Below are 15,440 nucleotides of genomic sequence, written 5' to 3' on the forward strand. Positions count from 1 at the left end.
TTGATTGTGTAAAATTCTTCCTGCAGCAGTTGATTGTGTAATCCTGCAGTTCCCATTTCTTGATGTACTAATAATATTGCCATCAGTTACTTCTCTGCATATTGGAATGACTGAAATTTGAACAGGTTAAGAAAACATTTAAAATAGAAAACAATAGTTGTGATTTACATTTATGAAAGACATTAAAACAAGTAGGAAATCTTTTAAATGAGTACTTAAGCCTGATAAACTTGGTGAATAATTTGATGTTTAATTAAAAAGAAACTACCAGGCAGGGTGCGGTGGCTCACACCTGTAATCCCAGCACTTTGGGAGGCCGAGGCGGGCGGATCACGAGGTCGGGAGATCGAGCCCATCGTAGCTAACACGGTGAAGCCCCGTCCCTACTAAAAATACAAAAAATTAGCCGGGTGTGGTGGCAGGTGCCTGTAGTCCCAGCTACTCAGGAGACCGAGGCAGGAGAATGGCATGAACCCAGGAGATGGAGCTTACAGTGAGCTGAGATCACGCCAATGCACTCCAGCCTGGGCAACAGAGCGAGACTCCATCTCAAAATAAATAAATAAATAAATAATAAAATAAAATAAAAAGAGAGAGAGAAAAAAGAAACTGCCAAACTGTTTTTCAACATGGTTGTACTATTTTGCATTCCCAATAATAATATATGAGAGTTCCAGGTATTTCACATTCTCACTAGCACTTCATGTTTAGACATGGGCAAAGACTTCATGTCTAAAACACCAAAAGCAACGGCAGCAAAAGCCAAAATTGACAAATGGGATCTCATTAAACTAAAGAGCTTCTGCACAGCAAAAGAAACTACCATCAGAGTGAACAGGCAACCTACAGAATGGGAGAAAATTTTTGCAATCTACTCATCTGACAAAGGGCTAATATCCAGAACCTACAAAGAACTCAAACAAATTTACAAGAAAAAAACAAACAACCCCATCAAAAAGTGGGCAAAGGATATGAACAGACATTTCTCAAAAGAAGACATTCATACAGCCAACAGACACATGAAAAAATGCTCATCATCACTGGCCATCAGAGAAATGCAAATCAAAACCACAATGAGATACCATCTCACACCAGTTAGAATGGCGATCATTAAAAAGTCAGGAAACAACAGGTGCTGGAGAGGATGTGGAGAAATAGGAACACTTTTACACTGTTGGTGGGATTGTAAACTAGTTCAACCATTATGGAAAACAGTATGGCGATTCCTCAAGGATCTAGAACTAGATGTACCATATGACCCGGCCATCCCATTACTGGGTATATACCCAAAGGATTATAAATTATGCTGCTATAAAGACACATGCACTCGTATGTTTATTGCGGCACTATTCACAATAGCAAAGACTTGGAATCAACCCAAATGTCCATCAGTGACAGATTGGATTAAGAAAATGTGGCACATATACACCATGGAATACTATGCAGCCATCAAAAAGGATGAGTTTGTGTCCTTTGTAGGAACATGGATGCAGCTGGAAACCATCATTCTTAGCAATCTATCACAAGAACAGAAAACCAAACACCGCATGTTCTCACTCATAGGTGGGAACTGAACAATGAGATCACTTGGACTCAGGAAGGGGAACATCACACACAGGGGCCTGTCATGGGGAGGGGGGAGGGGGGAGGGATTGCATTGGGAGTTATACCTGATGTAAATGACGAGTTGATGGGTGCAGCACACCAACATGGCACAAGTATACATATGTGACAAACCTGCACGTTATGCACATGTACCCTACAACTTAAAGTATAATAATAATAAATAAATTAAAAAAAATAAATAAAATAAAATAAAAAGAGAGAGAGAAAAAAGAAACTGCCAAACTGTTTTTCAACATGGTTGTACTATTTTGCATTCCCAATAATAATATATGAGAGTTCCAGGTATTTCACATTCTCACTAGCACTTCGTTTGTCAGCTTTTAATTTTTGAAATTTTCAGCCATTCTAGTATGAGTGTAGTGGAAAATACAAAAATGTGAATAACTCACAAAAAGTGAGTAGGACTTCTTCCTATTCAGTTAAGGTGCACTTTGCCATTTGATCTTTAATGCACTGTAGGATGACCTAAAAGGAATAATTAGGTCTAAGTTATTGAAGTGCATTTTTCCAAGTTCTTTCCATGTTTACTACCTTCAATTTCAGTTATCTCCCACCAACCACCCCTCCCCCCACAAAAAAAAATCCTCCTTTAGAGGATATCAGTCTTGTCACAGGTAGTTTTGACATTGCGGGAAAATAGAAATAGGCAGTTAGAGGAGTTACTTGAATTTGTATAATCATACACCATTTTATTTTATAAATTTTTTTTATGAAAACATTAGACAAAAGAGGATATACTTGAGACAAAAAACCTATTCATTGCACAAATGTTTCTTAAATGTCTACTTTATAGAATACATTATGTTAAGCACTGATGCAGACACAAAATAGAATGTAATTTGGTACGTGCAGGATAAAGCAATTATACAATTATCTCTGGTCCAAAGTAGATTGTGAAATGTACCATGAGAGGCGTACACCATAGAGCCCTGGAGTTGGGAAGCAGAAGCAATGACATCTGTTAGGGAGATTAGGGAAGTCTTAGTGACAACAGAGAAACCAATTCAGCCCTGAAGAATGCATGCGTGTCTGTCTGTTTTGTTTTGATTTTTAGTCATAAAATTAATGTTTTAAAAATCCAGATGCTTAAAAAAAAAACTAAACTTTTACCACACAAAGAAAAACTCAGCATTGAAGCGTGTTTCTCTTTCACCTTTTTCTGTATTCCTTCATATATTTGAGAAAACAATATGCATATAACTTTATATGTTGCTTTCTAAAGTTAATGTGATATTATTTAAATAAATAAATGACTAAGAATTGCACTATATTAAAAAATTTACAAACTTAACTGTTTATTCTAGCATTCTACATACCCTAAATGCTGAGCCAGCCCTCTTCTATAAAACATTTAGGTAATGTCTTCTGTTTTGCTATTATAAGTTACAAACAGAAAATGCTTTCATGTAAAAGCACTTTTCTGTAATTTACATTCTTTTAGAATAGATTATTAGGACATAGACTACTAGATCAGAGATTGTGAACAGTTTTCATGCTAGCGAGATGTAGGTAGATGGATGAAAGACAAGGTAGGAGTTTGGGTAGAGATTTTTTTAAAAAAGAAGAGAGTTAAATTCAAATAGTAAGACAGGTAAGAAATATAGGACACACATGGAGAGTGTATAAAACTCCATTTTGATGTCAGGGGTGTCCAATTTTTTGGCTTCCCTTGGCCGCGTTGGAAGAAGAATTGTCTTGGGCCACACATAATATACACTAATGCTAATGATAGATGATGAGCTAAAAAATCGCAAAAAAAATCTCATGATACTTTAAACGTATACTTTATAAAATACATTATGGTAGATACTGCTGCAGACACAAAATAGAATGGTGTAAAATATGAATGTGGCCCAATACGAATTTGTGCTGGGCCTCATTCAAAGCTGTCCTGGGCTACATGCGGCCTGTGGATTATGGTTAGATGAGCTTGGACTAGAGGGTAGAGTATACGGAAAGACGCTGTAAAAGAGAATCCTAGAAATGTATACTGAGGTAAGACTAAAATTTCCTGGAATATTAGTTTCTTTAGGTGCTAACAGGTCATACTAGATGGTGCTCTGGGTATAAATAAATTTTAAAATGTAACAATTGAACAAATTAAACAGGTTTTTAGAAGAATTTTCAAAGCCGTTAATATGTTAATGTGAATGACTATTGTCTAAGAAGATACTACAATATGTAGGGTTTTCTATGTGTATTTTACTAAGGAACACTTTTTAAAAGAGCAGCATTAGTATTTCAGGAAACACACTTTGAAAACTGGTAGGCAAAGACAGTAAGGATTTGATTACTAAGGAATTTGAATTCAGTTTGATGGGCATGAAAATCACTGGTGAGAACATTAGTAGTTTATATCCAATAGTGCATGAAGGCATTGTGAAATGAGAACATATCTGCCAACATTTACAATAAATAGTGAAATTTTTTCTCTTTGGATCTTCTGCCTGAAACATTGGACTTAGAATACATAAATATCCATTGCTTGAAGAATGAAGGCAATCGATATTTTTCACTTGCTTCTCCAATAAGTTTGTTATTGCACTCATTATTCAAACTTTCAACTTCCTGGTTGAAAAACTGCTCATCTTCAAAATTTGCTATTAACCACAACAATTGTCACTATATATGTGTATATATATATATATTTGTTTGCATGACAGCTTCTAGTTTCTTCCCTTGCAGTTTTGGTTAATTTGGAATAAAACAATAAAATTATATATGATCTTTTGCTGTCAGTTTAAGTTTCTAAAACTTCACGATTGGTTCAACTCTACAACATTTCATTTGAAGTTTTCCTTCAAATATTCTCACTGATATGGTTTGGCTGTGTCCCCACCCAAATCCCACCTTGAATTGTAATAATCCCCAGGTGTCAAGGGTGGGGCCAGGATAAGATAATTGAATCATGGGGGCTGTGTACCCTATACTGTTCCTGTGGTAGTGAATAAGTCTCACAAGAATCTGATGGTTTTATAAATGGTAGTTCCCCTACACAAGCTCCCTTGCCTGCTGCCATGTAAGAAGTCCCTTTGCTCTTCCTTCATCTTCTGCCATGATTGTGAGGCCTCCCCGGCCATGTGGAACTTTGAGTCCATTAAACTTCCTTCCTTTATAAATTACCCAGTCTCGGGTTTGTCTTTATCAGCAGTGTGAGAACAGACTAATATACTGACATTCTTTATTCCTTCTGTGTTATCAGATACATAGTTCATGTCTTCTATCAAATAATACATATCATAAACACTGGGAAATCATTACTCATTATTTCTAAAACCACCATCAAAATATATAATCGATCCTTACTGCTTTTGTATAGTCTTAGACATTTGTTACAAATGAGCTCTTTCTCTCTATCTCTCACTGGTTCCCTCTCTCCATCCTTTTTCTCTCTCCCTTCCTTTCTCTTTCCATTTTCACTATTTGGCCGACTCTGTAGAACTGCCTATGGAAAACATTTATGAAAATTTGGGCAAAATGGTGTATCTTGCTAGCATGTGTTAACAGGGCTTATCATTTTTACAAGTCTACACTAATGAGCCATTTTTCCCTTTATAAAATTATTTTACATAGATCCAGGCTCCTTTCCTTTCTAATCTACACAAAACATATATTTTTTATATATATGAAATCACAGTTTCTGTGATGTATTTTTGAAATATTTCCTGTAAATTAATTTCCTTATATGCCTAAAACATAAGAAACATAATCAAAATGAACAGGAAGACAGAAATATAAAGAGACGCATGTTGACCCTAAAAATATCAACTGTTATTCTAAAAAAAAAAAAAAAAAAACGATGTTAACAGGTGGTGGTATATGTTTTTATACTAAAATGACAAGAAAACAGTTTACGTTTATGCTGCTGAAGAAAGTGTTCCTACCTAGTGGGTTGAATTAATTTGAAAAGCACCTACATAAAATTTCCATTCTTCTTTCTTATTAAATTATAGGGTTAATTTCTGAAGGACATTTATGGCAGGCACCAGATGTAATCTTCCCATCATCTTGTCACACCAGGTGCAATTTTTTTCTTCACGACCTGAACCCTGATTCCTTTAGGCACTGGCAGTTATCCCCTGAACCTAAGAAAAGTGGTTCAGGAAATGATTATAATTGATTCAAACTAGGCATGGTAAGCTCACTCTGCTGGGCCAGTGATTAGTCTGGAGTGGACATATGACTCATTGCTGACTAACAGAATGTAACCAGTCAGCTGGCTAGCATAACCCTTTACCCTTTCTTCTTTCCACTGGGAACACTGATGTTCCCAGGTGCAGCAGCAGCTGTCTTGTGACCATGAGGCAACAGGGAAGAGTATAAAAATCATCAAAATATTGATGGTGAAGGAGAAAGATAAAAAGATCCCATATTTCTGAAGGCATTACTGAATTTCTAGCTCCAAATGTCTATGTTAAAAAAGAAATTTATTTGTTTAATTTACTACATTTAGTTTTTTTTTTTTTTTTTTTTTTTTTTTTTTTTACTTTTAGCTAAAATAATTTCTTTTCTTTTTCTTTTCTTTTTTTTTTTTTTTTGAGACAGAGTCTCGCTCTGTCGCCCAGGCTGGAGTGCAGTGGCCGGATCTCAGTTCACTGCAAACTCTGCCTCCCGGGTTTCCGCCATTCTCCCGCCTCAGCCTCCCGAGTAGCTGGGACTACGGGTGCCCGCCTCCTCGCCCAGCTATTTTTTTTTTTTTTGTATTTTTTGTATTTTTTAGTAGAGTTGGGGTTTCACCGTGTTAGCCAGGATGGTCTCAATCTCCTGACCTCGTGATCTGCCTGTCTTGGCCTCCTAAAGTGCTGAGATTACAGGCTTAAGCCACCGCGCCTGGCCAAATAATTTCTAATGAATGCAAAGTTGATGCTATATTTTTTATTTATCCTTTATGTGGATGTAGAGAATTTGTTACATTAATTTTTTAATGAATTTTATTTTCTACTCTTTCTTTAGATCTCAGTTGCTTTTTCTGAGTATTTAGTTCTTCCACTATTGTATGTATTTCTCCTTATACATTTTGTAATTTTTATTTTATTTGTGTAATTTCTTATTTAATGTCTGGTTTATCCACTAGATATCTGATTTCTCTAATGTTTTGAACACTGGGACACTATCCCATGTTTGCTTTAACTTATGCATTTGAAACAATAGTACACAGGATGATTCCAACATGTTCTCAAGAATGGTTTCACTGTAGAAGTGATGCCCTTATTGTCAACAATTCTTCAGCATTCATCGACTATTTTTAAACAGCCTAAATTTAGTGCACAAAATGTGACAATGCTCATTACTGTGTATAAACATTATGGTATACATGTTTTGAAGGTTAAAATCAATTCTGAAAGGAATGGGAGATTATGTTCTTCTTTCTTTTCCACATGTTTTTCAGACTTCACTAGGATGAAGATCAGAACAAACAAAAATGATTTGAGGCATTTTTGCTTAAAATGCCCCTAAAATACATTATTCAATGTCTACTACTGTTTTTTTTTTGAATAAATGTATTTTATTTATGATAACTGATGTGTAGGAATGACAGTACAATTTTCTAAAAGTTTTTAATACTTTTCAGAAAGTATTATTTCCAAAAATATAATATGAATTTCTGTGTATATAGGAATGGAATATATATGAGAATATATATATCTAGGAATTCATATATATAATAAAATTCATATATATAGGAATTCCATTCCTATATATATGTATGTGTGTATATATATGGGAATATATACACATATATAGGACTATATATATATATGAATCTCACACAAATACATGATGATAGCTATTTCATTCAAATGTTTAATTACGTAGAGACAGATAAGATAAATGTGATTTTGAGTGCATTTGGGAAGGAGGGCTTTAGATAGTCCATTTGTAAAGGCTTTAAAAATGTTAGAATAAGATTGCTAGTTTAGATACATACAAAGTGACCTATTGTCTTACAAGGCAATAAAACCATAAACTTTGGGGATATAATATCTACAGGACAGAAATCTGTAAATTGATATGTAACTTCACCGTGTCTGGGGCCAGGGCTATAAATAAACAGTAAATGACAAAGTCAAACACATGTATGTTCTCTTAGAGACAAGTAATTCCGGTGTGGGTTTGTTAAATAATGTCCTAGCGTAGCATTGAAAAGTCATATTGCCCATCATTTTTTTATCCTTTTTATAAATTTTGATTAAATTTTAAGAGAGCTGATCAGAGTCATTGGACATTTAATAACTTTAGAAATGTATAGAGGAACCGACTTTTTAAATCGCTCCCTTCCAGGCTTGACAGCTCTTGTGTTTAAAATCATTTTACTGTTATGAAGGCATAACTAGATATACTCTTCTACTCTGTGTTAACATTTCATCAGTGAGATTGGTTTGAAATATTGAAGGATTCATATCTCTGAAGTTCGTAAAGAGAAAAGCTGGATTGACATAAATGTAAAACACACTGGAATTTCAAGTTTTATATTATAATTGATTCTTCATTGTTATGATTCAAATGATGTATGTTCCCTATACCATATATTACCACTTTGAAGAAAGGTTCATTTGAAGATCATTGGTTTTACCTGAGATGAAAAATAACATCTGAAGTTTAAAACTGAATTTTGAAAATTGGGTAAGAAGCAACTAGTGAGTGTGGAAAGCGGATACATTTTGTTTATTAATGAATCCGTTGTTTTTGAAAAATCTTATTGTTGTTCTTAAGACACTAATAATGATCACTATATAACTAAATATTTAATTTTAATATGTCTTCCACATGATTAATAATAACAATAGACTTCAGCACCACTGTAATCTTCCTTGATGAATGCCCAAAGCGAGGCAGCTGCTAGGAACACTCATGTGTAGCATGATGTTCACAAAATGCACAACTCTTGCAAAACAAAGCTAAGTTTGTATTTCTCAAGAAAGAACTAAGTCATAGGAAATAATGGAATAAAGTAATTGTTGTGGTAACCTACATCAATATCATCTATATATCCTTGGGTATTTCAGCCTCCTGGGGATACTTTTTACATTAATTGCTATATAAAATGGTTCATGCCCAATTTTCTTGCAAGGATTTCCCAAAGGCTCCTTATGTACTGTTACTTCTTTACCTACTCCTTTCTCTGGCTCATTGCTTCATTTCCTGTGGTTACTGTCCTGTCACCGCCTCCCCTTCTTTCATTCTCTAACCTCATTAATGCAACACTATGAATTTAATACTATTCATGAAGGTTTAGGAGTAAGACCATTTCCATAATGGAAAAGAACAAAAATGCCACTTAAGTTTGAATACTCAACACTACAATTCTTAGGCTTTTATGTCCCCTCCTTGTTATAGAAGAGTAATTTTCTACTAGGTATTTCCAGTAAGGTCTCTCCATTACCTCCTGATACTTCTCTATAATTTTATTTTATTTTAATACCAAATACTTATTTCCCTCTTTCTGACCTCCTACCCCAAGAGTTATAGTTTTACCTTATTATGCAGCGAAATTTAGCACGTTGTCTAAATGTTTCTCATAGTCTTTGTCCAGTGAGCCTTGCCTTTTTAAATAAAAAAAACTCCTTAAAAATATTTTAAAGAATGTCTAAGACCTCTATGATGAAATAGTTCCCTTTCACAAAATAGCAGAAGTTAGGCCATCTTTTTTTTGAAAAAATTTTTTTCCTCGCTCTCTCTTTTTGTTATAATAATACCTCCACTAAAAACCCTTCTTATACTCAGGGCGAGGGCAATTCTCCAGCCTATTCTGTAATTGTTTTCTTACCATATAGGCAAAAAGAACAGGGAGACTGATGAGTGGGGAGCATCTTTTAGGCTTCAGTTTGGCTTTCTGGGGATGCTCATGTTCTGGAGCACAGGAGTCTACCCTTCCCTCTTGAGTTCTAGTTTAATAGACCTTATAAATGGTTGGGGGCAGAATGTGCTCCTGGGACAGGAATTGCCCATCAGTGCTAGCATCTGACAAAGAGTCTTTATCATCCAGGGTGTCACAACATAAGTCATTTGTGGGAGCATGGCCTTTATTTATGTCATTGTGATTAAAATGACTGGTTTGGGGTAAAAATTATCTTCCCCTCCTGATAAGCCATCCTCAATCCTTAATAATACTAACAGGCACATTTCCCAAAGGCTTATATAGAATTTTTAGCTTTTGATGAATGAATGAATGAATGAATACACAGAATCATTTTGTTTTGTTTGTTTGTTTAACAATGTCTCAAAACTTTTACCTTTAATCGAAGTCTTATTTTACCCCAGGCTAAATCAATTTAAGCCTACATAAGAATCCTAGCTAGTTGGATATAGCCACGTGACACTTGTTTCAAAATTGTTTGGGGAAGTTGTTTGGTCTAGTTGAATGAAAATGTCTAGAAAAATAGGTTACTCATAAGTGAATGGTAATTTAGTAATACTTTAAAGAGAGCTGCATTATGGTCAACAGCAGGATAAAATCACTAGCAAGCAGCTGAAACATTGTCAAATTATCATCTCTAGTAAATAAGAGTGAGAGGTGATTGCTATATAGGTTTTTAAATTTCTTTTTGTCCTAACAGTTCTAATTCTACATTTGTACTCCAGCTATATTTGTTTTCATGCCACTGGTTAAGGTAAAATATCCTACTTTCCTGGATTATTTACATCAGTAAATTTGGTGAATTGTAATCAGCTGTATTTAAAATTTAATAGTTAAAGTATTCTTGGGTTACAGTACATACTGACCTTTGCAGATAACAGAGAACGATGGAAATATTATTATGTTTGTAAAGTCAGGAATGTTCCCTGCAGTAACAAAGACTCCAGTAGAGCCCTGTTCTCACATGGTTTTCTCAAGGCATGAGACAGCTGTAGGCCACAGATAACTCCTTTGTTTTTCAAATTGGTAAAAGCATAGAGTATGAACTCTGTATTCTATCATGAGGCTCAGGATAATGAAAATTTAAATATTTTTCTTCATCAGTAATTAATCTAATCCAAGAAATGACTTTGCTTTATTAATAGAAAAATTAACTAAATCATTTCTTTGTTTGCGATTGGGTTCCAACTAATTAAATTTTCACATAATTATTTTTTCAATCTACTGCTATTCCTTGTAAAGCATATTTTTTCTTCTCTTCCCTTATTAGCACACATACCCTTTCACCTTAAATTCAGAGATTTAATGAAGTACTAATGAGACTTGCAGATTTAAAATAATGTTTAACAATATTATTTTCCAAGACATTTAGAATAAAGAGCTGTAACTGCACATTATTTATACTTTGACTACCTGACAGTTTCTCCTAAAAGACATTTTCATTTCTAAACAAATGAATCAACTGCCAGCATTTATACTCATGGTGTTTTTTTGGATAAAGGTTAAGGGCAAAGAAATGGCCAAACCATAAAGGGAAGTACATTCATGAGTTCAAATGCTGGTCTCATTATTGACAGATTTTGTTTGTTTGTTTGTTTGTTTCACAGAGACTTTCAATGCAGTTTAGGTTTGTTCTATTATTGGGAAACATTTCCTATGTCTCTGACTCTAAGCAAAATTGAAGGCCAGGTGTCCTCAAGAATTATATAGGCATTATGTGAGAACCTACTTAAATACAGAAATAATATTTTTCCTACTTTTTTCATTGTATATTCTTTGGTCACTTCTGAATATATTTAAAGAATTTTATCTTTTTAAATAAAACAATAAGATAGGTCCGAATTTTCTCTAGCATGGTTAATGGAAAATTGTTTTTACTGTTGTTAATATAGAAAAGTATATTTCAACCTCACAAATCATCACTGGGAATGTTATATAGTTCTTCAGGACTGTTGTCAAGCTGTTTGGCTTTCGTCCTTGTGCTCTGGCTATTCTACCTTGGCCTCATCTCCCCCCTCCTAAATCTTTCAAATTTCAAATTCTTTCTCAACCTTACTTAATTTTGTTGCTTGAAGTTCTTGAAGCAATGACGTGATTTTGATACGGATGTGCTGGGAAGGGAAGGGCATGGTCCCTTTAAATGATCTGGAAGGGAGAAGGGCATGGTCCCTGGCTAGGACTCCACCCCGGGGCCTGAGCCCACAGACTAGGTGAACACGAGCATTTTTGTTTTCCTGCCCAAATGTTGCATTTCCCAAGACCACTCTGGCCTGTCACATCCCCATCCTGTCCCTATAAAAACCCCAAGACTCTAGCAGACAGATACACAAGCAGTTGGACATGGAGAGGAACGCATCGCTGGAAGAAGACAAGCAGCTGGACGTCAAGGGGAGCACGCCAGCAGAAGAGCACGACAGATGCCAGAATGCTGGCAGGCTATCCACCTGCAGAAGGAGGCGGGGTTTGGCGAATGCTCCAGGGGAAAACCATCTCCCTTCTGGTCCCCCATCTGCTGAGAGCTACTTCCACACAGTAAAACCTTGCACTCATTCTCCAAGCCCACATGTCATCCAATTCTTCTGGTAAACTAAGGCAAGAACCCCAGCATACAGAAAGCCGTCTGTGATAAGGAAGGGTCTAATTGAGCTGGTGAACACAAGCCGACTATGGAAGGCTAAACTCTATGGACAGTTAAACTAAAAGAGCACCCTGTAACATATGCCCACTGGGGCTTCAGCTGTCAACATTCATCCCTAGCCACTACCATGGGGTCAGGGCCCCACAGCCTGCCCATGTGAGGTTTGAGCAGCGGGGACACTGAAGAAGCGAGCCACAGCCCCATCGCACGCCCTGCAAGGGGAACAAGGAAACTTTTCCCGTTTCGATTTCAAGTGTCAGATAGTAATGGGGATGTGATGAGAAGTTAAGACAGAAGGGAAATGGTGGGAATTGTGGTAAACCGTAAAATGTGTAGACATTAATGAATTATAATTTAAAAGGAATTATAATTTTTTAGACATTAATGAATTGTCTAAATTCATTGTAGACATTAATGAATTTTAATTTAAAAGGAATTATAATTTTTTAAATATACAAAAATATTTTGCTTACCAAAGACCCTTGACCACAGTCACCCAAAAATCCGCCAATTTGTGAGCTGGCTTCTAAACTGACAGAGATTCTGAAGATCAGAATTTTATGTACCTTGTCCAATGACACATTGCTATAATAAGCTATGATTTGGATCTATGTCTACCATTTACACAATCTTTGATCTTAGCCTGATAATATATTATCATGTCATATTAGACATTTACAAAGTGGAGGCTTTTTTTTTTTTTTTTAGAATAATGGGGATTCAATGAAGTGAAGTTATATAAACTTTGTAACATAAACAAAGATGTGTTTTAGAACCAACTTATAGTGACAAATGGATTGTAGACTTGCAATCACAACATGGTTTCATGTTAACCAGATAGGAAGCAGTTAGGAATTTATATAACAAATTATCATAAATGTAGTAACTTAATACTCATTGTCTCACAGTTCTGTAGGTCAGAAAGCTGAGTGACCACCACTCAAAAATATATGAAACAACATAAAATACACAATTCTTTTTTTAATATAATTTTTTTTTACTTTTTCATTAATTACTTAAAATATCATTATATGTGTCATGAATACAGAAAAATATATATTTACAAGGACTATGTTTGGTTTTTTTATTTTTATGGGTACATAGTAGGTGTATATATCTACCCATAAACATATACATGAGTTATTTTTATATAAACATACAATGCATCACAATTACATCAGAGCAAACAGTATAACTCTCACCTCAAGCATTTATCTTTTCTTTGCATTACAATCCAATTATACTCTTTTAGTTGTTTTAAAATGTAGTATAATGTAACTTCTTATTAAGATGAAGATTATTAACATTTTGCCTGAAGTTTCAAACTCCAAAACCCTAAATTAGATTTTAATAAGATTTTTATTGTTCATTTATATATTTAAATTTCTAAATGTGCTTTCATTTATATAATAGACAAAAAAATAACATTTGAAGATATACTTTATTATATTGTCTAAAGGACATCTCATGTATAATAGATACATTTTAAATTTTTAAAAATTCATTTTAGTTTTAATTTTTTAAATATATTGATGACCTAATTCTATTAGCATATACCTATTTTATTAATATTCATTTTTTGTTGTCTATAGTCAATGTGTTATGTAGAAGTTTTAAAAGTAAAATACCAGGCCGGGTGTAGTGGCTCACGCTTGTAATCCCAGCACTTTGGGAGGCCAAGGTGGGCAGATCACGAGGTCAGGAGATCGAGACCATCCTGGCTAACACGGTGAAACCCCGGCTCTACTAAAAAAAAAAAAATACAAAAAAAAAAAAATAGCCAGGTGTGGTGGCGGGCAACTGTAGTCCCAGCTACTGGGGAGACTGAGGCAGGAGAATGACATGAACCCAGGAGGCGGAGCTTGCAGTGAGCAGAGCTTGCGCCACTGCACTCCAGCCTGGGCCACAGAGCGAGACTCCTTCTAAAAAAAAAATAATAATAATAATAAAATGAAAATAAAAGCCCAGAGAAAAGTAATTAAAAGCATTATTGAAAATTTAAGAAATGAATTACTTACAATAGGCACTGTTATATGACATAAAAATACATATATAACATAAGCACACATCTATATATATGTAATATATATGCTGGTTTGTCATTTACCCATTTGCTTTAGTTACATTTTTGCCCTTTGCTGTTATGTCCTTTCTTTCAAAACACCGATATAAAAGTATGTGTATACAGTCAATCTTTATGCCCTGGAGGCCCTGAAGACAGAAACACTGGCACTTTCAAAGTCTGACTCACAACTTACCGGTGGCATGATTGCATAAACACAATGTCTTGGTGTTTCTCGTTTTTCTCTCTTGTAAAACGGGGAGAATAATGGCACCTCATATGGCTAGCATGATGATTAAATGGGAGAATTCTTAGCATCTTGGATTCAACCAACCTTGGAGGAAATTTCTAGGGATACCGAACCCATGGATACATAGGACTGACTTAAGGGACTTGAGTGTCAGTGGATCTTGCTCTCTTATCTTCTAAGGACCTGGAACCAATCTCCCATGGATATTGAAAGCTGATCATATACATACATATTTTTTTCCTGAGTAAAAAATAATACGTGGAGTATGAAATAAGATGTTGAAACAAACACATGTGTCTTTGTTTTCTCTCCTATTCTCAAACACATGAAAAAACAGAAAATATACTTAAAAAATTTTTAAGTCTGTTAACATCCATGGAAAGATAGCAAAATAGAAAAATGTCTTTAAATAATTCAGAGCCTAAGCTCTGAAGACAGAAACACTGGCACCTTGAAAGTCTGACTCATCGCTTACTGGCTGGATGATTGCATAAACAAGATAACTTGGTGTGCCTCATTTTTCTCTCTTGAAAAGTGGGGAAAATAATGTCATCTCATATGGCTATCATGACGATTAAATGAGAGAAATGTGTGCCAAGAGCTTTGCATAATGCTTAGGACAGAGCAAATGTTTGATGATGGTTGTTGTATTAAATAGTTGTTATTGTTTTTGTTGTTTCTATTCCTTCTCCTCTTTCTCCTCCTCCTCCTCTTCTTTTCTTCTTCCTCCTCCTCTTCCACTTTTTATTATTATCATCATCATCATCATTATCACTTTGAGAGTAAATTATTAGTTTCTTTCAAAGGAAATAATATGCTACATGACCCCATAATAGTATTCTTTCTTCTCAGGGACTTTGTTCCATGACTTTTCACAATGTTTTCTTTATCTCTCCCTTTTCAATAATTCTTTCCTATAAGCATTCAAACATGTTGGAGCATCCTCCATATTTTAAAAATATTCATTTAAATTTACTTCTCCCTCTGGCTACTGCTCTATCCCTGT

At 34.9% G+C, this 15,440-nt stretch overlaps 1 protein-coding gene across 15 annotated transcripts in view; it reads left to right on the forward strand.

The window, feature by feature from the left end:
• Window positions 1–15,440, forward strand: part of MARCHF1 (membrane associated ring-CH-type finger 1) — an 833,115-nt gene that overhangs the window by 154,920 nt on the left and 662,755 nt on the right. The gene's annotated exons all lie outside the window — the stretch shown is intronic.

Source organism: Macaca nemestrina, chromosome 3 (genome assembly GCF_043159975.1).
Source record: "Macaca nemestrina isolate mMacNem1 chromosome 3, mMacNem.hap1, whole genome shotgun sequence".
NCBI lineage: Eukaryota > Metazoa > Chordata > Mammalia > Primates > Cercopithecidae > Macaca > Macaca nemestrina.